Below are 12854 nucleotides of genomic sequence, written 5' to 3' on the forward strand. Positions count from 1 at the left end.
TAAAAAGAATCTCATTAACCACTCATACGCAACTGTTCTATTTAAAAATGGCCACTGCTGCTGAAGAGCAAAGCCAACATGAAGGAACTAGAAACAGCAAGTAGAGTGTCACTACTCACAGCACCCTGCAGTCACAGATCTGGTGGAGAGCAGGATAGCAGCCATTTGGAAGAAGGAGAGCTCTTTATAGAGTTGTCTGTAACAAACTTCTGTCCATTAAATCCAGCTGAAGAACATAGGTAAAAAACTACTTTCAATCCACAAGAAAAAAAAGAATCAAACAGTAACCTATGAGCAAGATTTTAAGCGAGCTGTACTCACAAACAAAAGATCCTAAGAAGCTGGAGTTTTGATGTCATTATGGTAACTTAAAAATCTCAAAAAAGCATTTGATTCCACACAGAATCCATTTCAGAAGTCCAGAAGTGTTTTTCTCTGCTTGCTGATGCTGTCATTTTGAGAATCACACACATCTGCTTCACACAAAGAAAATATATACCTGCATAAAGCAAAAATCACAGCTTTGCCCTAAGAAGGAAATAAAACAGATGTGGTAGAAGTGCTAGTAATCAATAATAAACAGTAGATATGCAGAGACAGTCAGACATGAGTAAGAGGAATTACATGATCCTGTCAGCTTTACCTGAATACAACCCCTCGTGATAAGTCTCAATTGCAGTGATAAACGTGCCTGGATTAAACTCAGTGATTTTTCATTCCTTGCTAATGGGGCAAATGTAACTTGGAAGGGGTCTGTGTGCAATCACTGGAGGTTGTATTTGTGTAACTTTTCTGGAGTTTGACCATGACCATATTTGATTGCATGTGGGTGGCTGTGGGACGGGCGGACAGCTGGGTGAAAAACTATGACAAAAGGAATCTTGTCCCATTTCCTGCCTGTGCTTCATTCACTAATGAGCACTGCTCTGGGTCATTCTCAAGATTTCTTCATCTGTTGTTGTCTTGTCTGCAAAAGGGCACCCCAGCAGTGGAGCTGTTGTCAGCTTGTCTTGAGAGTTTATTCTGCTGCCTCTCACCCCTGCAGCTGTGTGGGATTGTAAGTGCCTGGCTGTAAACAACGCCATATTCTGTACTCCTTTTGGATGACTTGAAGGCCAGTCTGAGGCCACATGTGTTTGCTGCTATAATCTGTTTTCCATTTCTTGTAATAAATGCATATCTCAACAACTAACAATAAAGTAAAATAAGGATTTATCTGTTGTCTTCTTCAATGTGATTTGTGTTGGAAAGAGAATGTTAATAAAACATAGTGAAGTCAGTCTCTCTTCCTGGAGTGCACGAAGTGTTCAGTGAAGGTATCCTGACGAGTAAACAATCAGGCTGGAGAATCTGATGCCACTAGACTGCTGCTGTAGCAACCAATATCCCTCTTGCTAGCTTGTGAAAACAAAGCCATTTTGCTTCTTTAAGAAACACTTCTTTGCAGTAACACTGCTTCAGTTACTCTTGTTTCTTCTGGTAGATCAGTTAACTTGAAAAACTTCCCTCTTGGTAAAAAGGTTTAGTCTTTTTATTAGGATACTTTTTATAAGACTTCTACCTGTCTGCAGGCAGGCTTCAGCATCTCTCACAGCAAACTATTCTGTTACCAAGTTCAGTCTCTTGATTAGAAACCTCATTAGAGGAACACTATGAAGACTTCAACTCTCACCCCAAGTCCAGGGTAGCTCCTTGTGAGCTCCAGTAAGTCTATCCAGGGAAAAGGGAGTAAATCACACCCAACTTCTTTATATCAGAGAGAAGCCTTTTGATTTGTATTGTGAAATGGCACTGAAATAGCTTTCCCCTTCCAAGCATGTGGAGAGGTGAGGCAGTAGGAAGAAGAATGCTGCAAAGGCTTAGCCTACCCCATCCACTACTGGTCCACAAGATGTGTGCTCTTACAGTGCAACGTACAGCTGTGCTCCCAGTTCTCCCACTCTTCTTCCCAGTTAGAAAACAGCCATATCCACACTGACTCCTCATATCTATTATAGGGTAACCCTTGCTCTCAGTGAAAACCCCTGCTCAAGCCTGTTACAGATAATCCACTAACAAGTGGTCATTTCATTAGACATGACTTTGATACCAGACTTCCAATCTGGTATCTGCTGCATGGTCTTCTACATTCTCTGTAAGCTCAAGTAATACATAAATAGATACAGAGATAGAGTGAAACCAATTTCTGTAAAGAAAGTCATAGGGCTGTCATTTCCCCAAGAACCCTTTCAGAGAAATGCTCTGAATTTTAATCCCAAATGTTGTGACAAGCCTTCTAGCTCTGGGAGGGAAAGGAAACCCCTTCCACAGAGCTAGGTAGCTCTAATTATAGACTCATCAAACCAGCACCTACTTTTATTCAAGACAATTTTCCCCTAGCAATACTCAGAAGTTCATCTGTTGTCTTCAATTGCAATGAATGTTAGTTACTCAGCCTTGCTAGTTCTGTTCAGTAAATGAGCCACCAAAAACCTAAGTAAATTCTATATTTCTTCTGTGTCTCTTCAGTTTTATTTTAACACCCAATTACAAAAACTGTAACTGCACACATAAACCTCCATGACTGGCATAACTGAAGACAACTGTTTTAGCTGGCACAATTTATTCCATTAAAATCACTCATGATGATGTGTGAGAAGGAAAGAAACCCTTTTAGGAAACAAAAATTTCTAGGGTTAGCAATTAGGAAAACAAAACAAACCCAAAACATTTGTCTTTGTAAACTGATGGCATTTGCTGTGGCTTGACTAAGATGTGCTAAATGTAATCCTGGATTTTTTTCTTCAAAGAACCACCATGCTTTAAGACGTTAGTAAAGTAAAAAACCTAAGCAAGGGCAGGGTCATTCCCTCACTGCTCCATCCAGGTTTTCAGCATTTTACTGCATTTCCGCATCTACTATGTGAAGTAAAGAAGGCTACTTTGGTGGGTGGTCTGAGTTCATTCTGTTTCTTAATTTTATTTTTCAGGACATTCAGAGTTTTCTTTCAATTTTCTGTGTTGAATTTTGTAGTTTTACAGAGCCACAATACCAATAACATAATAAGGACTATTTGTTTTATTACTTCCTATATCCAGCATGGTTTTACACACAAGCTGATCACCTCCAGAACCACAAGAAGCATATCTAATTTGGCCTTAGCCCTAATTCTCCTGCCCTCATCAGTTTTGTATATAGCTGACATACTATGACCCCTTGAAAAATATTCCTTACACTCGGCCCTCTCAGTAGTTTAATGGGATTCTCCCCACTCTCTTTGTATTCTTATCAAATGCTTTCACTCTGCCAAATCAACATGCCCTCAGAACACTTGTATTAAACAAAACAAAGCTGTTTTCTCTAATTAAAGTTCTTGCTCTGTCTACAAAAGTGTTGGCAGAGCCTTCAGAAAACATGTAATCTATGAAGCCACTGTATTGTAAAAAGTTTGCAAGCAGCCTTCTGAAACTTGTGTCTTACACACTGGAGAGAGCAAATCCCTTGTCTGAGCTAAAATGTAGAATACAGTTGTAGGCACAATTAGATTCTGGAATTATGGAAACAGACTCTCTGTCATAAGTGTCTGATAGTATCATTCTGTACATCACGCACCATGGTAACCTGTGAATTAACAAGAAATCAATGCAGGGGTGCACCCTGAACGTGAAGAAAAAGCTGAGAAGTATTTATGGGCTGCTTCCATTTTGTGTCCAGAAATGTCAAAGCTTCATATACAAGGAATGAACCCTTTATATCAGAAACAAAACACACATCTATTTTTTTTTTTTCCAAACACTCCAACAACATAGCATTGCCTCTAATGGGGTGTCAATCTGTTTCTCCAGTGTCTCTTGATATGTAGAGATGGTACACAGACTACACAAAGCCAGAGTAAGACTAATGCACAGGAAGCTAAGCAACTTTCATGATTGCAAGGAATACTTCAAATTGCACCCTGAGCTTAGCTGATGACACAGACATTGCCTGAGTCATCTGAAAATCTGAAACAATGGTTCTGAACATGGTAAACTTTGTAATTAATCTGACAGCGTGTCAGCCTCATGACTTGAAGGATGAGGAGAAGGACAGCAGGGATTCTGCCACTTCAGCAGACAACTCTGTGGGTGGAGCAGGAGCAGAAAAGTACAGTGAGGCTGACTCAGTCTCCAGTAGATACATTCCTGATGCCTCAGCAACATGACCGAACTTTACACTCAGGACACCCAGTGTCTGTCACACTCAGTAAGCATCTCTTACTGTTCCTGTTGGTGAGCAACAATGCAGAGGAGGAAACAAATGGCAGAGAAGCAGCAAAGCAGAGGAACCAGGGTTTGAAACCAGGGTTTTAAAACCTCACATGACCCAAATAAATACTAGCACTGATGTATCTGTTTTGAGGCTGTCATGCAAGGGAAGTCTAGGCTTTAGATAAACAGAGTGTCTGTCCTTAACCTCCTGAACGATCAGTTTTCCCCGTCTAATGTTGCAGAAAGGTTAAGCTGCAGAGCTCTGTGTTTCCTCACATTTAAAGGTAGGGTAGCCAAGGGTAACAAAGACTCCTTCCTCTCTAGCCTGATAGCAGAGGTCTTCCTTCCTTTTGTTCACATAAGAACAAACACTGACTTGAACAATAACAGTGGATGGATGCTTCATTATGATGCTCTTCTGGGCACCTAGCACTGGTTAGCATTATCTTACCAGTTGGTCTTGTTTTGAAGGAAACCATGAATTGCCTTTTCAACTGTTGGTCTTTCAAGATCAACATTACCTTTACTTCCTCTATTTTTAAGTCTCCTTATTTTACCAACGATATGTGGCACTATGAAAAGAAAAAAAGACACAGAACCAATGAACTGATAAAACTGCCAGTCAAACAGGGAAGCAACACCAGCCGGCCATTTAAACTTGCTTTCTCTGAACCAATTAAACTACTGACTCTGAACATTCAGAAAAAAACCCAACAAAAACAAAACAAGACCCAAAACCAAAACAAAACCAAAATAAAAACTAAAGAAAGCCAAAATAACTTAATCCTTGCCAACTATTGAAGGAAGTGCACATGAGGAACAGAGTTTAGATTTGGAACATACTTTATTTGAAAACATCCAGGCATCTGATCATACTTTCTGAAGTGAACATCAGCAGCAGATTCCTCCCTGTCATGTCTCCTACTTCATGGGCAAAAAGGCTTTTAATCATTTGACAAAATCTATACCCTCTGATCCGTAACAGACAGGTGGCATACCCAGAATACCACAGACTTATCACTTATGCACTCCTGCAGACTTTTATTCTTTTTGGGCAAGTAATTGTTTCGTAAAAGCTACTAAATTATCACTCACTTTTCATGCTATGGAAAGGACACGTGAACAAATTTAATGACAATTGTCAGTCCTCTCTGGACCATCAACCCCCGCATAGTCAAGAAGCTTCACCGAAAACAGGTGACAGTGGATGCAGTTGTTCCAGTGGTGACTGGGAAGGGGAGCAAAATGAGGCAGATAGCTTCATCCTCAGCCAAGACTCTTTTTCTGCCAAGATCTGTCCACACACTCTAGAACTAAGCCCCAGTTAATACTAGGCCCCAGTTAATACTAGGCCTCAGTTAGTACTAGGCCTCAGTTAGTACCACGCTGCTGGTTGCAGCTGCTGCTTCTGGCCCCTCTGCCAGAAGAGAACTCAAGCTTGCAGACTCAGTTTGTATGCTGAAGTTTCCTGTGCCCTTGAGTGACACAGCAGTAATGAGCGTCCTTCCTAAACCCAAACAGATGGGACCAGCTGGAAAGACACCTTTCTTCCCATGTGTTCAGACGTGACCCTGGAATTTGGTTTATTCTACACTGGAGAAATCTGGACTTGCTCTGACTTCTGGCCACTGCTTAGTAAGTAACCTTTCCTAGGGCATGACAAATATTCCAAATGAAAATCAAACACTGCCTCCTCAGGTGGCTGCTCATACTCGCTGCTGCTACAGCAGGTGGGAAGCTGTGGGTCAGTAGGGTGACCACTCATTCCCCAGTTCATCCTAATGCACATTGAAGAGAAAAAGGGAGAGCCAAACCTGTTTTTCAAGGAAAATAAAGTATTCTTGATGAATAAAAGTTAGCTCTGTTAAACTCCAGTAGAGTTCTATTCAGTATTACTCAGCTGGAAGGCCTGTAGTGATGAAGCAAGGCCACAAAGTTGTAGAGGAAGGAGGGCTGAAAGGCAGAGAAGAAACAACATACCTTTAAGCTCTGATGTGCACAGCACGAGGCCCTGCCTCTCTATCAAATATGAAGGTGGCTGGGATCACATTACAGAACTGTTGGAGTTATGCTTTATGCTTCAACCACCCCAATTCAGTGGTTTTGGCTTTTGCTAGCACATTAGAATACATTGGCTTGATTTTCAAAGGTAACAAGCACCTACAGCTCCCACCGACTTTAGTGACAGCTGCAGCTCTAAAAATCAATTTAAGATAGTTTGCATATTGAGAAGAACTGAAGAAAAATAAAAGGCCTATTGTATGGATATAAAGAGTTTAAATACTGCTGATGGGTGGCATATGAGTCCCTTCCCTTTTCAAATGAATTTCACTTCGTGTTTTATTTGGTTTTCCTGTTGATGCATCCTGCACCCTCCAGTGCTAAGCTGGTGGGATCCCACATACTTTTCCTGGCATGTGGTGTTTAAAATAAGAGACTTCAGCAATCGGATATCCTCAGCATTTCCAGCTATTGAACACAATAATGAGTACTGTAATCCAATTTCAGAGCAGAAAAGAAAAGATATATAGGAATAGTCCCCCTGTGCTGGTATGGGGCAGACAAAAGAAAACTAAGCAAACAGGATGTTCTGCTTGTCTGTGAACTTCAGCAAATGGCCATGGCAGACAGGATAAAGTCTACAACATGCACCTGCAATGCATGTGCCTGACTGCCTGACTACCTTGTTCTGGATAATTCACTTGCAGCACAAATACAGCATGAGGAAAGTAAAAGGTATAGTGTGCGGTTCCCACCTGACATGCCTCAAGACTGAAGTCCTTCATCAAACACATGCAGCCTGAAGGAGGAATGGGATGTTTTCTAAGCAAAATTGTCTCACCCCTAAACTTACTCAGAACATCTGCATGAATGCAGTGCTTGGTGTTCACAACTCAGGACATCAGCCTGCTTATTCCAAGCTTATTCACTCAGTAGTAAGGCAGATCCCAGCTGAGGTCTCCATAACAGCACACAGCACTCTGAGAAATCACCCTATTGCAGGCTGTTTGATAGCACTCTCAATTCCCACAAAAATTTTCTAGAATCATCACTCTTCACATCTGCTGCTTCTAGAGAGCACACCTTCACAGGGTGTTGGACCCTATGATGGTTTCTGTAATGGAGAAGCTAAGAAATTTAAATGAAAATGAGATTCAGTGGACAATAAAATAAAATCTTTTCAGCAACATCTCTTGTTGAACTGTTAATTGTAGCATCATCTGTCTGTGCTTCCTCTTCACCCATGGAGTCAGGTGTTCACTGCCTTGCCTCAGATGAACCCCAGTGTAGACCCTCTAGAGCTATTCAGGTGGCAAACCAAGGAACAGCCAGGGCTGATATACCATGCTTTTAACAAATTGCTAGTTGCCTCTCTCCTGTCTGTAACCCTTCATTAACTCAGTCTGGCCCTGAAATTTCATATCACAAATGTTTCAGAGGTCTTCACAGAACTGAATGACAAAGGACCAGATTCTGGTTTCACTGCAACATGAACAATGACAAGCAGCGCTACAACAGTCATTAACACTGTGTCAAACATTCAAACAAACCTTATAGAAAATACTTCACAGTAACAGCCCAATGTTATTCATTTTAGGGAATGACTGTAATGAGAAGAACCTTTTGAAGTAAAAACCTGTTTGTCGGGAGGGTTTATCACGTGTGTGGCTGCTTCTATGAAAGTGCTATATATTCCTGTTCCAGCTTTTCAAGGCAGATTTAAGCTTCTATGATAACATCATTTAAATTTGTGGTTAGTCCAGTTTTAAAGACAGGGCAAGTCTACACATCAGATATAGAGACACTTGAGGTTGTTCTACGTGTGTTAATTCTGGAAACATAGAGAAAGTTTCAAAGAAAACAGCACTGGAGCCAAAGCAGTGGGAACTCTATTTGCAAAGTGTTAAACCGGTGCTAATAAGCCCCCCCACTCAGGCAAAGTTTTCTACTTTAGATGAAGTGCTATTCAAATGTGCCTGTCTACACAGGATTACACTCTGGAGACTTCTGGTTTTAGGCTGTAACTAACTGTTGGATCTCGGCAGCACTCTCCCCTCCCCAGGACAGCGAACAATAAAGCGTCCAGCATTTCCCTTTGGCAAGCAGGCTGTACACTCAGATGTTTTACAAGTTTTTAACATGGAGAACACATGAACTCCTACAGCTAAATAAAAGTTGCATATCCTACCAAGGTTAAGTCATTTGAGTCATAGCTGTCTATTGCTAACCATCGTTTTACAAAATAAAATTACAGTAGTGTTGACTTCACTAAACATGCTAGTGGTGAAGCCAGAACAGACATAACCTTTGAGGATAGCAAAAGAGATCCAGTTGTGCCTGCTTGAAAAAGGAATAAATCAGAGTGGGACTTAATTGTCTTTTACTCTCATAAGCTACAGAAAAACCACGAGACTTTACTCTGGCTGAAAAACACGTTTTTGGACAGATTTCTTTTTTTTCGCTTCCTCCTCATGAATGTGTTCACTTAAGAACATTAAGTCCATTTTAGGTACATTTGACTTAATTATACCTATCTGTAGCTTGAAAGGTGTAACATCTTCTATGTTAAATGTAGGCAATTACTAACAGAGTCTTGGTCTTCTACTATAACTTTGAGTTCCCAGAACAATATACTGTCAAAAACCACAGATAGTACCTCTAATCAACCAGCAACTTCACTCCTTATGTTAAAAGCCTTTTGGAAAAAAGACCATTTGTTTTACCATTGTGCTGAAAACACAGGGGAGCCACCCACTTTGATCAGGAATCCATTACAGAGAGACTGGTAAGGTGAAGATTTCTCTGAAGTGTGACCATTTTGTCCCAGGACTCCTATGCCAGCCTTGAAAAGAGGGGAACAACTTTGCAACTACAGGCTCACACTCTTCAGCTCATTGTTTCAACAACACTGGATTGAAAAAAAAAACCAAACAGTTTTGATTCATGCTTGTGTAAAGAACAGATTTTGCACACTGCTTGCACAATTTTTTTTTCATATGACATTTAGTAAAACTTAAGAAAAATTAAATGCTGACGCTTCAGTTGCAATCTAGCAAAGCATTTAGGGACATGTTTGGCTTTCACTGCAAGAAAGCAGTACTGTATCTTCAGGCTTAATGTACATGTTCACAAACAAGCAGGTAATTCAATATTTTTGGGATAAACTGCATTTATCAAGCCTAATACCTTCTCACAAGTTAAGCTCACAGCAAAAAATATGGCCAGAAACTTTACCAATCTGGTGTCTGTCTCCAATGCCACTAGAAAGATGATGTTTGCAGAGAGAAACATTTAATTTTATTGAAATGGTGGAGTTAATTTTGTTTCTACTGGATCTAAATCCCAGACGCCTCTGGTTTTCCTTCACAATGAAAATATTTTCCCTCCACCTATCTTCATCACCACTTTCAGTTGGCTTTGCATCTGTGTTTTGTTCCTCTGGACTCCTTCATTTGACAGCCATGGAGTTTGCTACTCCAGCAAGGCTTTGCTAATGCTGCTGCAGTAGAACAATTCCCACAAAGCCACCTAGTGAGGATGCCCTCACCCCAGTGAATACCATTCCTGGGCCAGGTTTAATAACCCACTACCTAAAATGCCATGAGCTGGCTGAACAAAAGACATTTTCATTGATGTCAGCTACATCTGTATGGGTGATTTTGCTGGCACTGGGACACTGGGAGTCTTTTTTTTTTTTTTCACATTCCCTACTGCCACGATACACCCAACGTACAAACCGACTGTGCTTTTTTGCTCTCATTACTACGAACTTGTTAGAAATGGCATAAGGCTTTCAGTGTCCTGTGGGGAATACAGCAAAAATGGTTCCACCCCACAGAGATCCTAACAATGATCAGTTCATCTTTATCCCTCCAATGGGGCCGGAAATCACCAGTGGCACTGCAAATCTGTTACCATCTCAATAGCAATGCACAACTTTATTCCCATTAATCTGTCTTCCATCCATTCACACATCAAGTACAACCCTTCTTCATTTTACAGATTATATCCATGTTGCTCCAGACAAAGGTCACTTTATAGTTACAGTTCTTCAATTGAATAAAAGCTTTTGATGCAGTAAATCATTGTCTCTCACTGTTCAAACTCACAATACAATACAAATAATGCTGCCCTTTCTTTCAGAATTCCCTTTTTACCTCACTACTCATTACCAAAGCATTTCTTTACAAAATAAACTGAAGCACTTTTCACTTGCTTCAGCCATATAAATTAGTTATAGCACTTTGGAGATGCTTTGCCATGCTACCACAAACCCAGACCCGATGCAATTTGAGACCAAAATGAGCCTCCTTCATTACAATAGTGATAAAAGAAACGTAGTGTACCAAGATTTCTCTAGATTTAGCTGTTCCTAGATCTCTTCTGTCTTAGTACTGTGAAACTTAAAACCCAAGACACTCTTTTGAGTTGTTTCTACTTAGCAGAAGCTACCTTACCTTAATAAGACATTATAGGGAAGGTGAGTGTGGTTGTGCACAAACAGATGTGTGTGGTGGAAGAGAGGGCAGGAGAAAAGGTGGAGTAATCAACTAATGAATCATCCAGCCCTGCTGGCACAAAAATAAAACTCTTCCTTTTAGCAATAAAAGGTATTCTGTCCTTTCTTCGGCTAGCAAGGGGAGCCAGGCAGCATGAAACACAAAAGTCCTGAGGTTAAATTTGCAGATAGTTATGACTTTCTTTCAAAAGGAAAAATAAACCATAGCAGGATAAATCTTACTGTCAAGTACAGTCATGCAAAATGGCAATCATTTAACAGCAACAATGCTTTATTTAGCACTGAAGGTCATAACAAGAACTGAGGCCAAAAGCTGAAGGCAGAGAAATTCTAATCTGAAACACAGAACAATTATTCAGCAACAAGGTAGCTAAAACTTGAAAACACTGTCAAGGCAAACCAGGAACTCAAATTTCTTGATGTCTTCAAATAAAAGTGAATGTCTTTCTAGAAGACTTGATTCAGTGTAACATAAGTTATCAAGTACCTGAAGGAAACATGTATGATAAATGGGAGGTCAGTTTGGATGAACTGCTGATTCCACCCATTTGTAAACCCTACAAAACTGACAATAAATCATTACCCAAAAGTAAATCCTAGCTCACTCGTATTATCTGCCTTATGTTTCCAGTGCTTTTGAGTTCCTTCAGTAAAAAGTGATGTTAATCGCTTGGTTAAAGCATTTAAGGAAAAGTGCCAATAGATTCTCCAGTTGCCAATTTGCCACCATGTTCCCTGTCTTCTTTTGAAACACCATGCTCTTCCTGTCAGAGGACATTTATTTAGGTGAGATGGAGTGAGACTTACTTCCAACAACAGCCGAGCTATCAGTTGCTAGCAGGTAGGCTCTGTCGCTAGCTTGTATTTATGGCCCAGAATGCTGGTGCTTCTGAAGCTACACTTGGACTGTCACCCACAGAATACAGCTTAAAACTGATATCAGTTTATTCAGCCTCTTTTTTTTGCATATATATGTGCATGACTACATGGCATCTTCTAGTTCAGCTGACCTAATCCTGTATGTGCTACATTCAGCTTCAATGAACCTACAACTAGCCAAGAGCAGTCCAGAATCTGTTCTGACTGATACACCAGGAACAGAATTAACTGGCAAATAATTTCCAATCTGAAACAGAAAATATATCATTGCTAACGAGAAAAAGAAATCTGTGACTTGAACACTTAATCAAGAAGCTCTGGAGCTTTTTTATTGTTGTTATTCACACTTCATTCACTTTAATTAGTGTACTGAATTGGAGAAGCAACAGCGAGTCCTTAAGCAGAATACACAAGTAGACAGTAAAACTTCCAGCCTTTGTCGTGCTTAGATCCAGGCTTATGCCTCTCTGTTTAAGTTTTCTACAAAACAGAGATCTCCTGTCACACTCCATTTCACAGCTCAGGTTCATTGCAGAGTCACATGCTGCACTCTGGGACCACATTACATAACTTTGTATCACAATCCACAGGCAACTGAGGCTTCTTTTTAAATTATTATTATTATTATTATTATTATTATTATTATTTTTATTTTTATTTTTATTTTTATTTTTATTTTTATTTTTATTTTGGCATTTTCACTCCACCCTCTCCACAGCAGTGAGCACGCTTGAAGCAAAAAGAGGAAACTGAAGGACGACTTTCCTTGCCAGTATCAGTCTTGCTTTCCTATCTTCAAATTTCATTTCTCTACTCTGAATGTGGAAACAAAAGAATGAGCAAATAACTGGATTCTTTTCATCTTCAAAGCAAAGAATTTTTCTCCATGGCACCCTTAGGCAGCCTGGAGCTCTGCTCTGACAATATGAGAGTAGTTCTGCCTTCACTAGGGTCTCTCCAAACATTTCTGTGCTTGCACTGAGGCCATGAGATGCAAAGATACCAGGGAAACAGAGCAGCGATTTACATTGACAAAGAGGATTTTGATACACTCCTCCAAATGGGGCAACATTACCATCTTAATAGCCTTTTGCTCTCAGCCCTCTTCCTGAGGGCGCTGGAGATTTTTGCGAATGGAGAACAGTTCCGCTTCCCATTTTAACGGCAACAATAGCAGAAGGGCTCCTTAAACTGCATCAAACAGCAGCCTGTGAAATCCCTAACTAGC

At 40.3% G+C, this 12854-nt stretch overlaps 1 protein-coding gene across 7 annotated transcripts in view; it reads right to left on the reverse strand.

Annotated features, from left to right (window-relative positions):
* RAD51B (RAD51 paralog B) overlaps positions 1–12854 on the reverse strand; it is a 434666-nt gene that overhangs the window by 116459 nt on the left and 305353 nt on the right. The gene's annotated exons all lie outside the window — the stretch shown is intronic.

This window comes from Apus apus, chromosome 5 (assembly GCF_020740795.1).
Source record: "Apus apus isolate bApuApu2 chromosome 5, bApuApu2.pri.cur, whole genome shotgun sequence".
Classification (NCBI taxonomy): domain Eukaryota; kingdom Metazoa; phylum Chordata; class Aves; order Apodiformes; family Apodidae; genus Apus; species Apus apus.